The following is a 15,571-nucleotide window of genomic DNA, read 5'->3' on the forward strand; positions in this document are numbered from 1 at the left end:
ATTTTAACAATATTGATTCTTCTAGTTCATGAACATGGAATATCTTTCCATTTTTTGGTGCCCTTTTCATTTTCTTTCACCGTGTTTTATAGTTTTTATTGTAGAGACTTTTCACTTCTTTAGCTGAGTTAATTCCCAGGTGTTTCATTTTATTTGTGATGTTGTAAATGGGATTTAAAAAATTTCTTTCTCAAGTTGTTTGCTGTTGGCATATAGAAATGCTGCTGATTTTTTATGTGGATTTTGTATCCTGCAACTTTACTGAATTTGTTTATTAGTTCTAATAGTTTTTTGGTGGAGTCTTTAGGTTTTTCCAAATATAAGATCATATCATCTGCAAATAAGGATAATTTGACTTCTTCCTTTCCAATCTAAATGCCCTTTATTTTTTTCTCTTGCCTAATTGCTCTAGCTAGGTGAAATTCTTTCTTCTGCTTGATCTAGCGTACTGTTGAAGCTTTTGAATGTACTTTTTATTTCATTCAATGAATTCTTTAGTTTCAGAATTTACATTTGGTTCTTTTTTATGACATCTATCTTTTTGTCAAATTTCTCATTCATATTCTGAATTGTTTTCCTGATTTCTTTGTATTGTGTATCTGTGTTCTCTTGCATCTCACTGAGTTTCTTTGATATTATCATTTTGAATTATTTTCTGTGATTTCATAAATTTCTTTTTCATTGGAATGTGTTGCCAAAGTATTGTGTTCCTTTGGAGGTGTCTTTTTTCCTTGCTTTTTCATGTTCCTTGTGTCCTTACATTGTTATCGATGAATGTGATGTAGGAGTCACTTTCCATGATTTTTTGGATTTCCTTTCATAGGGGAGAAATTTTTCCTGAAAATCTACCTATCGTGTTGGTTGGGTAAGGCACTTTGGCTTTGATTCTGAGTATGTGCAGTAGTGTAGTCACCTATGATTTATTCAGCTGTAAACATCATCCGTGATGTCTGTGGTTTCCTCAGCGGCTTAGGGTGCAGTTATTAGTGGAGGCTGTGGTGAAGTTTTGTTGGAGTTGGGGACACCAGGTGGGCCCTCAGGCCCTGGTGGGGGCAGTAGCAGGCTGAGTGTGCCTATCCTTGGGCCCCAGGGTGACATATACCAGCACTGTTTTTAGTGGGTCCAGGTGGGCTGATTCTTGGACTCCAGGTGGCTTGCTTAGGAGCCAGTAGCTGCAGTGGCAGGCTGGGCAGGTTGGCAGGTCTTCAGGCTCCTTGGCAGCAAGCATACTATAGGCCATTGCAGTAGCAGTGGTAGGACAACCCTCAGGCTCCCAAGCAATTTGCACTGGTGTTGGTGGTGGCCGAGATGGGTTGTCAGGAAAGTGCCCAGGCCAACAGGTGGTACGTGGAGTGGTATCAGCTGTGGTGATGATAGCAAGCTGGGATGGCCTGCCTTCTTCCTCCCAGGAGGCATGCTCAGGTGCCAGTGATGGTGGATGGTGCTGGATGATACCCAGACCCCCAGACAGCATGTTTGGGCACTGCAGGCATATGGAGCTGGGCCAGGCCGGTGGGTTCTCAGGCCCCTGATGGTGTTTGCAGGCGCTGGCTGTGGTAGGCAGGGATGGGGTGATTCCAGATCCCTGGAGAAATGCTCAGATTGGGGCAGCAGTGGCTGAACTGTGGCCCTGCTAATAGGATGGACAGGGTTGCTTTCAGTGGCAGCAGCCATAGTTTGGTGGCTGGAGACTGCATGTTTCACCTCCAAGTGACAGCTGCAGTCAGGGTAGCCTGTCCTCCAGGTACCTGTAAACACATAGCAGCTCCACTGCTGGGGGCAGTAGGGTCACTGCCAGTGGCTTACACTTGGGTCCTGGCAGCAGCACCCAGCAGTGCCCTTTTGTCCTTTTAAGTCTAAAGGTGGCAACAGATTGTTCTGCTACTACCAGTGTCACAGTAGTAACACAGTTACTACTGTGAGGTTTAGGTTACTGCACTAGTCCTTGTGGTTCCTCGACTTGCCCATATCTTTATAAATAGCCCTTTATAAATAAACCATCCCTGAATTTTCCTAAGTGTGTTATCTATTTTTGCTGACATCCATACTAGACATAGCTATTGTGCTTCCCCAGGACTGCTCAACCCTGCTCGCCTTCTGAACCTTGTTTGCTTGTTTCCAGACACAGAATTCCCAGGTGGCTTATGAAATCTCCAGGATTGTCAAGTCTAGGGCTCCACCTTCTTTGACTTATTTCCCCAGGGATGATGGCTGGGCTTTTGCACAGCCTCCATCATGCCCACAGCACTGGGAGACACAACAGCTCTGGTTTCTAGGCCTGATCTGCCTGGACCCATGGAGGCTCTGATTTCCCCAGTGGCTAACTAGAGAGCCTAGGTGACACAACCTGAAAGTTCAAGGAATTTAATGCTCCATACAGAAAATGTTGACCTGGCCTGGAGCAGTGGCTCACAACTGTAATCCCAGCACTTTGGGAGGCTGAGGCGGGTGGATCACCTGAGGTCAGGAGTTGGAGACCAGTCTGGCCAACATGGTGAAACCCCGTCTCTACTAAAAATACAAAAATTAGCCTGGTGTGGTGGCAGATGCCTGTAATCCCAGGCGGGAGAATCACTTGAACCTGGGAGGCAGAGGTTTCAGTGAGCCGAGATCGTGCCATTGCACTCCAGCCTGGGGGACAAGGGTGAGATTTTGTCTTAAAAAAAAAAAAAAAAGAAGAAGAAAATGTTGACCAAAGAGACTTAACAGAAGATAAAGGGGCGAGGAATAAATTGTTGTCCTTTGTTTCCACAGCCAACAGTTCCAAGAAGCAGTAGTTCCATGGGCTTTTTAAGCTTCTTAGAGACAGGGTCTCACTCTGTCACCCAGGCTGGAGTCCAGTGGCACGATAATTGCTAACTGCAGCCTCGAACTCTTGGGCTCAAGTGATCCTCCCACCTCAGCCTCCTGAGTAGCTGGGGCTCCAGGTATGTGCCACCACACCTGGCTAATTTTTTAAATTTTTTGTAGAGATGGGGTCTCATTATGTTGTCTAGGCTGGTCTCAAACTCTTGATGTCAATTGATGCTCCCACCTCAGCCTCCCAAAGCACTGGGATTACAAGCGTGAGTTACTGCACTGGGCCATTCCATTCCTTTTGCAGAGAGCCTGCACAACCAGCTACATTTCCTGCCGTAGCTATGGCCAGCTCAGGAATGCACCACTCTGTGTTTGCTTTCCCTCTTTCCCTGTCTCACTTCACTGCTTCCTTCACTTTGTTGCCATTGAATTGCACATTCCAATATGGCATCACCATGCAGGCTTTGCCTGAGCCTCTGTTGCCTGGGGAAGGAACCAAGCAATCCCTGATGGAAATGGTGCTATTCCTTGAGGCCCAGTTGTAAAGCACATTTCTCCAGAGGGGACTTGACTTTATTTCACCCAGTGTTCTGGGGTACTTCCAACCTGGGACCTCTGTGTTTGATTGGCTTTTTGGCCACGCAGGAAGTGTGAAATTCAACCCCAATACGCATGAACACAGGTTTGTGGCTGAGAGTTCTGGAGATGACTTTTCTTTTTTTCTACTCACTGGAGCCAAAACCAATACAGGCATCGCCATTATAATTTCCCCTCTGTGTGGGAGTGAGACTGGGGTGGGGCTCTTACTTCACTTACAAAGGGAGCTCCCCTTTGGGGATATGGTTTTGTGTGGGCTTCAGATAGAATCTCACCCTTCCTAGCCCAGAACTTGTCTTTGTCTTCCACGTTGCAGGCACATGGCCCATGAAGACCAGGCTCCCGGCCTTAAGCGGCCACAGAGGGCCCAGGGCGAATGTGAGCTCCAGCCTTTCCTTCTCCCACCAGATTTGCATTCTGGCATCTGAGGATTTTCTTTAGCTTTTTTCCAGATCAACCATTTATTTAAAAAGGTATTTTTGAGTAATTATCCAGCATCCTAGGTATTCTATACCAGGAGGGGGACCTCTAGACATTCTTGCACCTCTATTATCTGGAAATTGCTTCTTGTCTCCTTTTTTTCCCCTCTCTCCCTCTTTCTTTTCCACAGGCCTCAGTCTTCCATCCCTCCCAGGATATGACATTGGTGTGTCTCAGAGGCTTCCAGACTGACTCTCTGAATTCAAAGTTCTGCATCCCACCCTCAGCCTAGCTCTATAGTTCATGCAGTATATCTACAAGAGAATGCCCTAAGTCTCCTAGAACTGGGTGATCTGGCAAACAGAGGGCATGCACACCAGCGGTGTTGAGCTGGAGAGGTTCTAAGGGAGAACATGGTCACTTCCTCTTATTGTACACAGCAGGAAACTGAGGCACGGCATGTTAGGGCTCAGCACTGCAGTCAGCCAGAACCTGCTTTTCACATACAGCTGTGAGAAGGGTTAAAACAATGACTAAAAAGCAGTTTTAAAAATAACCGTCAATTTCTACTCCCAGTCAATCCATGCACAGCTCTTATTCACCATGAAGAGAAAACATATACAATGTACTATTCACTCAAAGTGAAACTCCAAATGAAGTCATACATTGAACCCCAGTATTGCCCATTGTTAGGAATCAATGACCCTGGGCAAATGGAGTTTCATGAAGCCTCTGTGTGCCAGCTGTCCATGGGAGGGGCTTTCTGAAGGCCTTTCTGGCCGGTCCTGAAGCCTAGGTGTCACCTGAGTGGGTATGCCTTTGTGGCCTGGTCACTCACAGTGCGGGATCTCCAAAGCCTACCAGCGGGACAGGAGTTTTATGTGCAAAGCTGAATTCAAGGAACCCTCAAGATGGTTCATGCAGTTTTTCCCTCTGGGCCTCCAGGGATAACTCCAGACAGCACAGGGTCAGGTGTTGCCCCCTGTGTCTGGCTGCCTTACCCCTTGCCCAGAACATGAGTAAGGCCCACAGACATGTCCCAGGACACTGGGAAGCCTGTCATGTGGACCTCCTGGCTTCATCCTTCCCCCGGCCAGGGCCTCTGACCTCTCCACTCCTGTGTCCTTCAGGAGAATCTCTGCCCCCCTCAGTATCCGGCAGATCCCTTGTTATTCTTGTGCTTTTAGAACTTGCTCTGTTTTTGGACAACTTGAATCAACATTACTGTCTCCTCGAGCGTTTCTGTGCCAGGCAGGGGACTAGGAAAGCAGGACTGCAGGGCCTGCTCATTGGATTCTAAGATGTGCATGAATTCGGAGTGGGACTGTGTAGGTCTCCCACTGAGAGGAGGGCGGGGGCCTCCTCTGAAGCCTAACCTCTGTGAAGTGGTTAGCTCTTCTTGTCAATAGGTCCTCAGAGCATCCCTTTCAGTCTCTTCTCAAAGAAGCCTTTTCAAGCCAGGCCCTTGCTCTTCTGCGATTGAGGCGCTTGACTTTTTCTACTGTTGCTCACATCTGGCCTGTCAAGGTTGTTTTCTGCCAGCCTGGTCATCCAAGCCCCCCATACTCTTCTCATGGACTCATTCCCGTGAGGAATTGGAAGGTAAGGGCAAGCGCCTCAGCACACTGTGTGGGGCCCCTAGGGTTGTACCTGGGAGGAGCAAGGCCACACAGACCTGCTGTCAGCTCCTACACTCCCATCTGGCTGGAACTAACCGCAAACTTGGGGTTCAGTGCCCCGGCCCATGCACTCAGCATCTACACCCATCACCCACCTAGCCTCCTGGTCTTCTGACCCTGGGATCTCCCAAAAAACAGAGCAGAGCCAAGGCTGGCCAGGATGAGTGCAGTCTCTCTGAGATGGGATCTGAAAATGGGGGCACCCTTGGCAAGGAGGGAAGCACACAGAGTGGGAAGCAGCCAGGCCTGGCGTCGAGTCCTGCCTGGGCACTCCCCCACAAGGAGACTGTGGGCAAGTGGCTTCCCTTCCCAAGCCGCTGGCCTGCTCCACAGCAGGAATGTGGCAGTGGCGTGCCCCTGAAGGTTGCTGTGGGGAGTGAGGATAAGGCATGCAGAGTGCCCGGCTCAGACTGGACGACGATGACGGCCAGTGGCAACTTCTCTCCTAATTGTGCAAGCAAGCGGTCATGGACAAATCCTTGTGAGACTAACTGTGTGAACACCAGGACACAGCTGCACAGACACCATCCCTACCCTCATGATGCTCCAGTTTAGAGGGGGAGACAGACATTAAACACATCCACACACAAGAGAGTGGTGATGAAGTGTCATCAGTTTCACAAAGAAGAAATAATAGACTGAGAGAACTGACAGAGCGGGGGACCTAATATAGCTTAGGGGGTCACAGGAGGTCTCTATAGAACAGACTTGCTGCCTAAGGACTACGTAAGTAGTGAGGATGGAGGGGAAGGGATCAAGGCTGGAGGAAGCTTAGGGCGTTAGAGAACTGAAATGAGTTCATAGTGGTTACACGTGCCCGGCCCATGTAGGTAATTTAAAATTTCCTAGTAGGGATTGAAAAAGCAAAGGGAAATAGGTAAAGTTAATTTTAATAAGGTATTTTATTAAATGTAAGGCATATTATATAGTTTCATCATGTCATTAACATAAAAATTATTAATGAGATATTTTACATTTATTTTTAAATACTGAGTCTTTAAGAATCTGGCAAATATTTTACACTTATATCACATTTCAACTGAGACTAGCCATATCTCAAGGGCTCAATAGCCACATGTGGCCAGTGACTATCATATTGGACAGCACAGCTCCGGACATCATAATATTGCAACCACTACTCCCAGGAAAGATTGGTTCACTGGCACAGGCTTCAGACACCTGCCAGAGCTGCTTTAGAACAATATTCCAAGAAGCAGCTGGCATACACAGCAGCTTCATGTGAATTACAGCCAGGTTAGGTCCTAGGCTTGGCCTAGAGCTTGACCTAGACCTTAGTTCACTCTCATAGTACAGCAAGTGCACACCCGCTCTTGGGGGCCCTGAGTCTGCCCTCATTAGTCTTTCCAACATTTTTACCCCGAAGAGCTGACTATAACTGGTCTTTTGTTTTGTTTTGTTTCTAGCTATATCATTACCTCCAGATATTGAAAGAGGACACCTGAATCTGTGTGATGTGGTAGAAAGAAGATGATCTAGGGTGTCAAAGCAGACAGATGCCAGTTTGTGCCCATCCTTTACCAGACTGGTGCCTAGAGTGAGTCACACTTGTAAGTATGGTGTGGTAAGTAAGAGTTCAGATTCCAGAGCCAGACTGCAGCTCCAGTTCCTGAACTCTGTAATTTGGGAAAGACATTCAGCTTTTCTGAGCCTCCTTATCCTCATCTGTAAAATGAGGACAGTACTAGCATTGTTGGAGGATTAAACAAGATTAATAAATAGAAGGCACTTAGCACCGAGCCTGGCACATGGTAAACATTTAATAAACAGTGTCTATTACTATGTTTTACCTGTTATGATCGCTGTGCCTCTGTTTTCTTGGTTTTCAAGTGGAAATAATAATCCCTAAAAAACCCTGCTCTACAGGATTCTGTGTGGCTTATGAGAGATGAGTGTGAAAACACCTTGTAGAACCGGGAGGCCCTTTACAAAGTCAGAAGCAGCTCCTCAGTGCTACAGTCTAGTTGAGGGTCTGACTTTAGGAAGTCACAAGGAACTTAGAAATGGGAAGGGGCTTCCGCCTGACAACAGCAGCTCTGCCACTGGACCGGGTCTACCAGCCTAGCTCCACCACTGTTTTCATGGGTAAACTCTGCCTTCATCTCTATTTTCTCATCTCTCACACAGGCTGAGAACACTCAGCTCTCAGGCTGGCAGGCTGAGGGTCAAATGAGTCCCTGACCATCACGTGCACAGGGCCTGACCCCAGGCAGGTGCTCAATCCCTGGCACTTGTTCTTGCTGCCTTAGAGGGGACCTTGCTGCCCACACCTGTCTCAGCCCAGACCTGGAGCAGCAGTTCATGTGATTATCACAAGGGAGCGCCCCCAAGATTTCCATTAATTGGAACCATTTCATTGGACCAGTCATTCAGTCCTCCCTTCCACACCCCTGTTGCTATCCTAGGGCCAGGAGAAAGCCCTTTGGAAAGGAGCTCTGCAGACCCTGAAGACATCTGCTCTAGGTTCAGTGACTCTTAGAGAGACATCCCTGGTTTCCAAGGCTGAACACTGCATGTAGGTAAATTTGTGACCTGCGGTGGCCCTCCCACCAAGCTATCAGCTGAGTGTCTTCAAGTTACTTCTCTAACTTTCTTGGGCCTTAGTTTCCTCACCTGAAAGGAAGAGTTGGAAATAATCACTCCTGGTGCCTGTGGGAGTGCTTTGTAAACCACGGCGTGAGCTGCACATGTGTTTCATACCTGTCCTTTTCATTGTTCCTGTAAACCAAAGAGTATCTGAGACAGGTCTCAATAAATTTAGAGATTTATTTTGCCAAGGTTAAGGACGTGCCTCCCATAAAAGGAACACAAAATCCCAAAAACAACCTGTGATCTGTGCTTTTTTTCCAAAGAGGATTTCGAGGGCTTCAATACTTGAAGAGGACAAGTAGGCGGGAGGGGAAAGAGGAAGCGTATGGTCACATGTATGGTCACACGACTGAATCCACATGTTGCACGTGAAAAAGGAGGAAATATCAAAATAGTCAATTATGGGCTGGGCACAGTGGCTTACAGCTGTAATCCCAGCACTTTGGGAGGCGGAGGCTGGTAGATCACTTGAGGTCAGGAGTTCGAGACCAGCCCAGCCAACATGATGAAACCCTATCTCTACTAAAAATACAAAAACTAGCCGGACGTGGTGGTGGGCCCCTGTAATCCCAGCTACTTGGGAGGCTGAGGCAGGGGAATCGCTTTAACCCGGGAGGCGGAGGTTCCAGTGAGCTGAAATTGCCCTACAGCATTGCACTCCAGCCTGGGCAACAACAGTGAAACTCTGTCTCAAAAAAAAGAAAAGAAAAGTCAATTATTTATTTATCTGGCACTCAGCAAATGTTTACATAAGATAAAGTAAGCATGGGGCAGCTACCTGTGGAGACACCTGGTCTTCTATCTGACCGTTTATTTGTTTGTTTGAGTCAGAGTCTTGCAGTGTCCCCCCAGGCTGGAGTGCAATGGTGCGATCTCAGCTCACTGCAACCTCCGCCTCCCAGGTTCAAGCAATTCTTCTGCCTCAGCCTCCTGAGTAGCTGGGATTACAGGTGCCCGCCACCGTGTCCGGCTAATTTTTTGTATTTTTACTAGAGACGAGGTTTCACTATGTTCACCAGGCTGGTCTCAAACTCCTGACCTCGTGATCTGCCCACCTCAGCCTCCCAAAGTGCTGGGATTACAGGTATGAGCCATGGCGCCCGGCCCTATCTGACCTTTTATCTGTAGCTATCTGCTTAGGAACAAAAGAAAGGCAGTTTCTTGTGTGACTCAGCTTCCAGCTTAATCTCTCCCTTTGGCATAGTGAATGAAGGTCCCGAAATTTTATTTTCCTTTTACATTCACATTTAGCAGATTGTACCACGTGGGATTCCCTAATATGAAAAAAGAAAGTGAAAACTTGCCAGACTGTGATATTCCCACACATTGTGACCATGTTTGCAAAAGGCTCAAACAAGACCACTCCACAACCACAAAACTAAACATCCCCCTCTGATCGGCATGAGGGATTGCTGCTGCTTTTTTTTTTTTTTTTTTTTTTTGAGACAGAGTCTGGCTCTGTCGCCCAGGCTGGAGTGCAGTGGCCGGATCTCAGCTCACGGCAAGCTCTGCCTCCCGGGTTTATGCCATTCTCCTGCCTCAGCCTCCCGAGTAGCTGGGACTACAGGCGCCCGCCACCTCGCCCGGCTAGTTTTTTGTATTTTTTTAGTAGAGACGGGGTTTCACCATGTTAGCCAGGATGGTCTCCATCTCCTGACCTTGTGATCCGCCCGTCTCGGCCTCCCAAATTGCTGGGATTACAGGCTTGAGCCACCGCGCCTGGCCGGATTGCTGCTTCTTTAGCAATGGTGACTCTAGCCTACTTCAATCCCCCCAGATAAAATCCACTAAGACACCCGGTCACTGAACTGCCCCTGCTTTTTCACAGTGCCTGGTCCAGAACCGCCCCTGCTTCCTGAAGCCTCCCTTAGATATGTCAAGCACAAGCCCCAGCTCCCCATTAAGGACATGCTCCCTGGTTCCTTTGACGTGTGTCTTCCCTTGCCGCAATAAGCTAAACAAACCTAACTTTTAAGCTCTAGATGTTCCTCATGGTCTTCAGCCCACAAACTATGAGAAATAATTTCACCCTGATTAATTGACATTAAAGTTGGGGGTCAGCCTGGTTGGATTTTCATAACAAAATACCACAGACTGGGGGGCTTAAACAATAGAAATCTATTTCTCAGCTGGAAGTCTAAGATCAAGGTGTCAGCAGGCTTGATTTCTCCTGAGGCCTCGCTCCTTGGCTTGCAGATGCCGCCTCTCCCTGCGTCCTTTCTCTGTGCACGCACATCCCTGGTGTCTCTTCTGGTAAGGACACCAGTCCTATTGGACTGGGGTCCCACTCTTATAACCTCACTTAACCTTAATGACCTCCTTAGAGGCCTTATCCCCAAATATAGTCATATTGTGGGTTAGGGCTTCAAAATATGAATGGGACATAATTCAGTCCATATACATGGATTTTAATTTTTTTCTAAGGATAGTAAAAAGGCATTCAGGAGAGGAGAGGGACAAGATTGCCCACCAGGTTCAAGTAGAAAAGGGAGCTGTCACTCAGAAATTCTTGCCAAGCAAGTGGAGTAAGAGGGAACCAGGACCAGAGACAGTGCAATGAGTTCTGAGGGGACAGCTGCACTTCAGCAAAGCCGCAGAGAGCCCAGAAGGAGGCTACTCTGAGTGGCTCCGCTAATGAGTGAGGCTCTTTCACCCTCTTGACCCTTTGTACAACTTGGTCCCTCTCCTGGCACATCCTGCCCAGGTGACTGCATCCACCAAGATTCTTAGGAAGAGATTGCTCCTTCTTCTGTGTATCCCCGGAACACAGATTTCTATTACCCTCATTACCCTACTTGGAGCACCATATGAAGTGCTTTACACGTGTCATCATTAATCCTCATGCCAACTTTGCCATATAAGTTTACCTGATTATTTTTTTTTTTAGACCAAGTCTCACTCTTGTTGCTCAGGTTGGAGTGCAGTGGTGTGATCTCGGCTCACTGCAACCTCCGCCTCTCGGATTCAAGCGATTCTCCTGCCTCAGCCTTCTGAGCAGCTGGGATTACAGGCGCACGCCACCATGCCCAGCTAATTTTTGTACTTTTAGTAGAGATGTGTTGACCAGGCTGGTCTCGAACTCCTGACCTCAGGTGATCCGCCTGCCTCGTCCTCCCAAAGTGCTGGGATTACAGGCATGAGCCACCGTGCCCGGCCTACTCAGACTTTAACAGTAAGGAAATTCAGGCTTAGAGAAATAGCTTGCCCTAAGCCACACAGCTTTAGAGTAGCAGGATCAGGATTTGAACTAGAAGAGTGGGACTCCAGGTAATTGTGGGCCGGCTGGCTCATCACAAAACTGTAACCCAAAGGCTTGCCAGATTTGCCTGCAGACACCACTTCCTCTGGGGAAATGCAGCTACCACAGATGTCTGTCAGCAAAGCCAAGTGCTTTGAGTAAAACCAATGAACCAGAGGGGAGCTCTGAAGCTAAAGGGCTGCCCACCAGGTGCGGCCATCTCTGCTGATTGGCTGCTCCGCCTGCTGCTCCTGGACCTCGGGGTTGCTGCTGAGAGCCAGAGATACCAGGAGGGGGAGACAGAGCTCAGGGGATAGAGGCAAGGCCGCTCACTCCTGTAGCTTTCTGATTGTAGATTACCTTAAGTTTCCTGAGCTACCTAGAAGAGTGGAAGACGAAGAAAGACCATTAAGGAAAGACCCTGCCCTGTTCATCTTTGTATCCTCAACAAACAGCCCTGAGAAGAAGGTAGGCAGGCAACATGTGCTTTCTAAATACCTGGCAAGTGAGTGAGCAAGAGTCAGGCTGGTGATGCATGGCTTGTGTACAAAAGTGTGACACATAATAGTGGCAATTACCAATAACTATTAAACAGTTAATGGGGCACGTGATGGCTTGCTTGGGAATAAAGAGGCACTTTTGTTTTAGTCTGCAATGAGCCTTTTAGGACTTCTGCCTCAACATACTGAGGTTTAACAATAATTCAACCCAAGCTAGGTTCCCAGAGAATGACAGACACATTTTCACATATGAATCACAGATGGATTTCACTTACTTTAAAACACACACACACACACACACACAAAATCATCTCTCTCACACACACACATACGTGAGCTTTTGAATATGACAACTGTTGCTTAATTCACGTCCTAAGTTGCTTCCTTTGGTGAAATGTCACCACCCAGGAATTATAGCCGTGTTGCTGAATGTGTGATTTCAGCAAACATCAGCTTCTTCCTGGAACCCAGACATACACTTAAGCTATAGAATATGTACTGGCTTCAAGGAAATATACCTCTCAGCCTCTTTTGCATGCGAAATTGCATTAACTTGAAATTGTAGATTTACAAAATCTTGATCATTGATCTAAAACACTTTTGAAAGGAGAATACGTGAACTGTCCATTTAACCCCTTCAAATTACTGAAATACACGCCTCTTTGTGCCCAATTCAGTTTCAAGGATATTCCAATTTTGTCAAAAATAAATGTGCTGAAGGCATTAAAATAATCTGAAGTCTGTTTACCAAGCAGAGTGTCAGAAACTTTGGAGTGAGCATGACATCTCCATGTGGCTCTTTCTAAACTGAAACGTTACTGCAGGTTTCATCACCAAGTGTATTGACCGAGTGAAATGACTCAGCACTGCTTGCTGGACACCAAGCACTCCCTCCTGGCCAAACAGTCACTTGAGGACCTATCACCTGCTCTACCAACTACATCTGCGCGACAGTAAACAGCCAAATAAATACCTTCTACAGCCACATACAGACTTAGGTCTGCATTACCTTAAATATGGATAAAATGTGAGTGTGATTTACATAGAAAAGAGTCTTTTGGCAGCTAGATCAAGCAGAAATAAATTTTGATATTTTGTTCTAGAGTCGAGTAGATTAGAAACTGGCTCTGAATAAAATACAGATTGTTTTACTTAGCACAGCCATTTGTTGTTGTTGTTGTTGTTGTTGTTGTTATAAAAGAATAGAGATCTATAACAGTACCTAAGAAAGGGCTTCTTGCTATAACCACAGGCTGACTGCTGTCTAACACTCTCCAGTCCGGCTTCCCTGTATTCACTTGTAGCCACAGTTACAATTTCATACTGTTCAAGTTTTCATTGACAACAGTAGCCAAATATCTGCTTATTTCAAATATTCTGAATGCTAAGAAAGTAGATGGTCAAGTGTTTCTTTCACAGCCTTTGCTATGTTTGCATCTTATAATGTACTTTCGAAACAAGTTTCAGTTCAGGTAAAGGATTACTTAATTCTCTAAATGATGAAAAAGTGTAGCTGAGGTGTCTAAAATTCTTGGTTCGAGTTTGTCCAACGGGGAGAGTTTATCAGGAGCTAATTTGCCTCACGCTGGACCCAGAATGCCACCCCCCAACTTCATTTGTGGTCCAATTATAGTCTTATATTAAACAGTATCCACTGTAGCTCCCAAATCCCCCTAAGATCACCTGTTATTAGTCTCTTCGTGTCAGTGAACCTGCTGCATTTGTGTCAGCAAGTGCAAGGCTGCCTCTGGACGCGTTCCTCAGCTCTGCACTACACTATAAGCCCCTTGGCTTTTGTTGTTGGAATGACCCTTTGAAATAAGTAAAATCCTGAAAGCAACAGTTTAGGAAATCTACCTGTCACTTCTGTAGTCACACGATGCCACATGTAAGGTTATCTTGTAGGTGCACTTATACCCTGGCCAACTGGCTAATCTGACAGCTTATTTTTCAATATTTGGCCAATGATTCAGACTCATGAGTTCTGATACTTTATTGCGCTAGTTATTTAACATGATATTATCTGTACAGTGAGGACAGAAAAGGCTGTTTTAAAGATGTTTGTGAGAGACAACTATTATTTTCCTTATTTTTTAAAGCAGACCCTCCAGAATATCAGCAAACAGTATAAAGACATTTTAGCAATTAACTTGAATTACCTGTGTATGTCAAAGGGCTAGGATGGGCATATTTTAAAATTCAAGATTATACTTCATTTATTCATTTTTCATTATTCTTCCATTGGTAAATTCCACTCTAATGGAAACACATGCCATATTTGGTGAGAGAGCAGAGTTTTTAAATTTTTAAATTCAAAAAAATGACATATACTGTCTGCAGACAGATATTTTTAAGTCTTGCAAAGCAAAAGTTGAAGGATGCCTAAAACAAATTTATCCTAATTACTCCTGGAGTTCCTTGCCAGATCCTGTTTTCTATGGTTCCAAAGGGGAAGTGCTTTTAATCACCGTTGAGCAGAATCTATGAAACAAACCTGAAAATTGTGACAGATGATGTTAAATGTAAGCATTAGGACAGAGGAGGTAGTAAATAGCACTTACTTTGTCTAGATGTACTCCTCTCCAACTTTCCATTTTTCTTTTCTTTTCTTTTAAGAGTTGGAGTCATTCTTTCACCCAGGCTGGAGTACAGTGGCAGGATCACTGCTCACTGCACCCTTGAATCCTGGGCTCAAGCAATCCTCCCATCTCAGCCTCCCATAGCTGGGACTACAGGTCGGCACCACCACGCCCAGCTATTTTTTTTTTTTTTTAATTTTCTGTACCAGTGAGGTCTCCCTATGTTGCCCAGGCTGGTCTCGAACTCCTGGACTCATGTGATCTTCTTACTTTGGCCTCCCATGGTGCTAGAATTACAGGCATGAGCCACCTCCAATTTTCTACTGGCCTCCAATTTTCTGAGTCTCATCTTTTCTCCTCTTAGAGGGAGAAGATCTTTTGTCCTCTTAGGGGAGAAGAGGATAGAGAGATTTTTGGGTTTTTGTTTTGTTTTGTGTTTGTTTGTTTGTTTTGAAACAGAGTCTTACTCTGTTGTCCCAGGCTGGAGTGCAGTGGCACGATCTCAGCTCACTGAAAGCTCTACCAGCCGGGTTCATGCCATTCTCCTGCCTCAGCCTCCCGAGTAGCTGGGACTACAGGTGCCCGCCACCTCGCCTGGCTAATTTTTTGTATTTTTAGTAGAGACGGGGTTTCACCATGTTCGCCAGGATAGTCTCGATCTCCTGACCTCGTGATCCGCCCACCTCGGCCTTCCAAAGTGCTGGGATTACAGGCGTGAGCCACTGTGCCTGGCCCGGAAAGGGACTTTTTTTCTGCTTCTGAAATCTCCCAGCATACGGCTTTTGACTTGTCAATGGCAACACAGCCTTTGGATTCTCACTTGACCCTCAACATGTCTGGTCCTTTACAATTCTATGCATTTTCCTTTAGTGAGATCCCTTCTCTGTCTTCCACCACCCACTGCTTTGGCTCCCCTCTTGCTGTTCCCTGCCCGAATTTGGGCAGGAAGTTCAAATCCTGACTTGACCCTTTTTCAGCTGTGTGGCCTAGGACTCATTGCTCTTTTCTCCCCATTTCATCATCTGAAAATGGAAAAAATAATACCTGACTAGAAGGTGAAAGTCAAAAAGAGATATAATAGACAATATGCCTCGCACAGGGCCTGGCACGGAGAAATCCTTGATGTACGTCTTTTCCTTCCCTTTTATCCAG

The 15,571-nt window shown here is 46.3% G+C and overlaps 1 long non-coding RNA gene across 2 annotated transcripts; it reads left to right on the forward strand.

The window, feature by feature from the left end:
- The first annotated feature begins 2,996 nt into the window (after window positions 1–2,996).
- LOC110742596 lies at window positions 2,997–12,998 on the forward strand. 2 transcript variants are annotated; one of them, XR_002520442.1, is made up of 3 exons: window positions 2,997–7,063; window positions 11,696–11,808; window positions 12,665–12,998. It is a non-coding gene; the product is annotated as an uncharacterized LOC110742596 (long non-coding RNA). The 2 variants fall into 2 exon arrangements; XR_002520441.1 differs by lacking the exon at window positions 2,997–7,063 and having other exon boundaries at window positions 11,190–11,808.
- Window positions 12,999–15,571: the final 2,573 nt, after the last annotated feature.

This window comes from Papio anubis, chromosome 2, assembly GCF_008728515.1.
Source record: "Papio anubis isolate 15944 chromosome 2, Panubis1.0, whole genome shotgun sequence".
NCBI lineage: Eukaryota > Metazoa > Chordata > Mammalia > Primates > Cercopithecidae > Papio > Papio anubis.